The following is a 5,054-nucleotide window of genomic DNA, read 5'->3' as shown; positions in this document are numbered from 1 at the left end:
GTGTGCTGAACGCGGAGGTGCCGTCCGTTCGGCATTAGATCGTGGGACTGATCGCGGGACGGTTCGCGGGGCGGATCGAGGGACGTGAGGACGTTCACTAACGCTTCTGTTGTGCGGTCTACAAGGGTACGTAGATCGAATATCCCCTCTCGTAGATGGACATCACCATGATAGGTCTTCGTGCGCGTAGGAAATTTTTTGTTTACCATGCAACGTTCCCAACATGAATTAGCCGAACTCGCCAACGAACACACTGGAAAAAGAATAACAGAAGGAAAAGATAACAATCGGTAAGATGCCCGCGGGTTTCCTGGAATAATCCCGAAGATGGCGGCCGGCCGTACATGAAGTGCCCGCGGCGCACGAGTCGCTCGACACCGGGGTTGCTTCGCCGAGCGTCGACTTAGGGTTGTGCCTCACCGCAAAAGGGGCGCGACAGTTCCTGGCGACAGCAGCGCTCGCTCGCGAATCTGATGCGACATCCCTTGCTTTGGCATGGTGGCGTCCGCTTCCATGGTGGTCTGTAGAACTGGCGTTCCTGCACCGCACTGCGGCTATGAATCCAGCCATGTATCCCACCTGCACGCGAAAGAAGGCCACAAACAACAGAAAATGATTGAAGAACAAGGAAGATGGTATCCATGGATGAAAAGACTGGAGGTCTAAACCAAGGATTCACTATCTTCTTGCACGGTAAGAGTGCAAATCAAAATCCATCAACGGAAGGATCAAGGAGAAAACAGGAAGGTACATGCGTTGACTCTTAGATGACTTCACCTTTTTTTTCCTTCAAGAAGGACAGTGTTGTCTTCGCTCGCGGGTAGCCAGCCCGGCATACGACCGGAAAGATAATTGTCTTGTGCATCTACCCAACCTGCAACCAATCCATTAGTCAACACCGTCGGACGCGGCTCTTTCGGGTGCGCACGCAGCGGCCACCGTACTGCAGGACGCGGCCACCGCGTCGCGCCCGCCCGTGCCAGCGTCGTGACCTCGCCGCCTGGCAGTGCTCGCCCTCGGCCGCCCGCGCCGTGGCCGGCAGCGCCAGGCCGTGGCCGCCTTCTGGCCGCGCCCGCCCAGCCGCCTGTGCCACGCGTCTGTACCACGCCGCGTCTCGCGCCCGGCCGTGCGCCGCGATCGCAGGCGCCATGGCCGCTCCGCGCCGAGCCGCCGCCCGTCCGTGCGGCGTCGTCCTTGGACGGTCGCGGTGGTTACGGGAGAAATCCCCATGAGGAATCGCTCCGGAGAGAAAAAGAAGAGAACCTTATCTCTTCGGGTGTTTTCACTTCAGCCCTTATGGTTTTTCATAATCACAAATAAGTTTCTGCATTTTTTATTGCTGAACCCATGGGTTAACAAATCTTTGCGACTAAGCCCTCTGGCTTAATGAATGTTACGAACGAGCCATCATACTAGACTTTACGGTTCAGCCCGAGGCTGAGGTTATTATTATTTATATTTATATAAAGCCTCAGCTTTAAGACAAATACACATGTTAGGCCGTGGGGGTCTTCGGAGGTTGCATAAAATACAATTATGCATCATTTTACAACAAGTAAAATTGTTATTTAAAGCCCTCAAATCTTCATATATTGCATGTATTTTCGTAGATTTTTTTTGAAATGAATATTTTGCTTCATTTCACACACGCCTTTGAAATTTATGGCATTTTCCAATACTAGCCTCAACATTTTCAACGATATGACATTTTAATACAACAACTATATATTTGCAATTGGAATTAAATTTCCCCGCAAATATTGACGAAATCAAAAATAATGATTATGTAGTGTCATACTCAATATGACAACATACATTTACTTGTGAATCACAAGGTATTTGATGACGTCTATTGCACCATTCGCAGATTATTCATCACTACTATGAGGTCTACATCTTGTCTGTGTTTACAAGATGATTACCTTTAAAGTGATCTTTCAAATATTAATATTATATGTGATTACCTCTAGATATCACAAGGTGATACTGGCATCTACTGCATAATTTTACAGACCATCCACTATTACTGTAAAGTCTACATCGTGTCACTGTGACACATAATTACCTTCAAAGTGATTGTCTTAAATATAGCATAACATAAGGTAATAGAATTATGAAAATCTACTGACAAAAGTCAGATTATGTTTTTATATTACTGCAAGATCTACACCATATTGGTGATTATCTTCAGAGTGTTATTCTATATCAATTGAGGTCTACACATATAAGGCATGAGCCAAACAAGAACTTGCTCCTTTGAAGCATTTATTGTTGTTCACTAAAATATTTTACTCTCATAGTAAATATTATTCTTTGCACATTTTCCTTGAATATGTTATAGAAAAATATGAAAATATTTGCATATACATGTGATTACCTTCTATTACATTCGTAAAATGCATGGCAATGGAGCCTACGTCACTATTTCTAATTATAGTGTCATCCATCCATCATGATGGATGTCATAATTTATAGCGAGTGTCTCAAACACTATTGCAAGATCCACATTACATTGTGGTTGTTATTTTCATAGTGACTAAGCAATGTTAAAATTGCAAAGTCTATGTTTTGGTCGTGACTCTAAAGTCACACTTTTTTCTCATGAATGAAGCCCAAAACATTAGCAACAATTTCATCGCATGCACTATATTGAAGGTTTACACCCCATGTCCACCAAGCATCACCTTGGCGGATTTTTCTCAACAAGATCATTTCATCTATATATTTTATTTTACTCTAAGAAGTAAATTAAACAATGCATGATCATTTCATGTAACACATGGCTATTCTATTGATGCACATATGCATTTTATATGTCACCAACTTCACTTGGTTATCAAACTAAGTACATAATGGATGAATATTTATTCACCTTGAATATTTCCCTTAAGAAAAACATGCTGCCATGAGCACAACGTGAATAATCATCCATTCGTTTCTCAAGACCTCAAGTCTATCGCAGCTCACATTTTTTTCACTCAATCAACTTTAAGTTGAGATCTCATGATCAAATATTTTTATCCGAAGATCCAATTGAAAAGCCCTCAATACACTTTACATCTTCTTATGACAGTCCTACCATTTTCAAGATGAAGAAACACGGAATTTCATAAAATCATCAGATTCACCCAATGCGTGCTATTCCATTATTTGAAATTCTTGCTAGCATTGAGAATACTATGCAAGTCACTGGTCACAAAATAGACCACGATGTAGTCAAAGTAAAGTGGAGGCTAAAATACAACCAAAGATGGAATTATTTCTTAATAGGAAATATATCATTTTCAAACGATAAACGACAACTCTCAAGTTTGTCAAATGTGTGGTTATTTTAACATCGTACCTATGATTACCAAACCCTCAAACATATGGTCAAACCACACCACAAATTTATTAAAATGCAAATAAGTTCATTGGGATATTTGAAAATTTGCAAACCTATAACGAGAAAATATTCTGGTAAATGATGTTCTCAAATCTTCATTAGAAGGAGAACCAAAATTATAGTGCAATAAAAGAATGATCAATTCTTTTGTGCCTATGATATGTTTACGTAATTCATTTTTCAGTAATATGGGAGACCTCATGTAATATCCCGATTATTCCCAAAATATTGTTTGCCTATAGTTGTACTAGTACATGTAGTATAAATGTCCAATATCCTATGTCTTGGACATTATATTTGAGAAATTTTGAATGTATGAATCGATTCATACTCAGTTTTGTTGCGTAAAAAATAATTTTCTAAATCTTACAAAATATTTGGCTTTAAGCCTTACAATCCTGGTTTGTGGTTGATTAGAAAATTATTGACAATTCTATTGGTCACAACTTAACAAGTCACAAAATTTCCCAAATCATCAGATTTTATGTGTACCACATGTGTCATAGGGGAAATTAATTTAAGAACTCTCACCTTACCATTCTAAATGAGCCAACTCATTCTTCCTTGAACACATTCAGAAGATATGTGGATTACTCAACCATTATGTGGTATTATATAGATACTTCATGATACTCATGAAAACATTTACAAAACCATGAATGATATAACTAAATTAATTGCTCAAATTCTCAAAGTAAGAGCAAGTTATCCTAAACAAGGGATAAATCCATTCGAATTGACAACTTCGTTGAACTCATTTCATAAGCAATGTCTGATTATACATAATACTTTATGTACATACCTGGAATGGTTTAGTTAAATATCTTATCAAAGATAGTGAAATTAATAATACGACCAAACTTATAGAATTGTAATTTACAAGCCTCATGCTAGACAAATACGGCATTACACACCGTAAGTATGATATAAATCATATCAACTGCATAGCATACTACTTTCTACTTGTAGTAATTACGTGGAAATCAACAAAGTATTTCCTATCTGCAATAATTCGGTTACAAACCAATATCACCACTCCATCATACATCAATGGGCTCTCACAAAAAAATATTAGGGATCTATGTGAGGAATAAAAATTTATCCGTCAATCAAAATTATTCATAGCCCGTATGCTGATTGCATCAGCAATAAGGACATTTCTGGCATTAGGGGGAGATTAGTACCACAAAGAATGCCAAGAAATATGTTAGAAATGTTATTCACATTCAGTCCTTATATCCACGTACTCAAAGAATGTGAAAAAGAAGTTTAGAATCACATATTTGCAACACATTGCAAATCTGCTACATACATTTACTGATGACAAAGGTGTTAGTCAATTATATTCCTGTAGTAGAGTGTCAGAAAGAGTGGAGGTACCTGATAAACCACTCTTTTCCCGAAATGAGAGCAAGAGGGGGAGAAATCTGACCACACGAGATATAATCTCGGATATGCTTCCGCGGAAATAGAGGAAATCAAATCCTCAACCAGTAAATGTAATTCAACATCAAGTTGAAAGACACCTCACTGGATGCTCATCATCCAAAGCCCGACATAAATGTGCACAAATGTTTTGGTGTCGGGACATCGAAACACCTTGACTCCATTATTGTAGGAAATCACAAGGAGTTAAAAGGAATAAATACATTTCCACAAATTTCATCGA

General features: G+C 39.3%; 1 pseudogene; it reads right to left on the bottom strand.

Annotated features, from left to right (window-relative positions):
- Positions 1 to 228: 228 nt before the first annotated feature.
- Positions 229 to 1,150, bottom strand: LOC123441938 (annotated as a pseudogene).
- Between the last annotated feature and the right edge of the window lie 3,904 nt (positions 1,151 to 5,054).

The sequence above is a fragment of the Hordeum vulgare genome, chromosome 3H, assembly GCF_904849725.1.
Source record: "Hordeum vulgare subsp. vulgare chromosome 3H, MorexV3_pseudomolecules_assembly, whole genome shotgun sequence".
Classification (NCBI taxonomy): domain Eukaryota; kingdom Viridiplantae; phylum Streptophyta; class Magnoliopsida; order Poales; family Poaceae; genus Hordeum; species Hordeum vulgare.
This window is presented reverse-complemented; position numbering and strand designations above follow the sequence as displayed.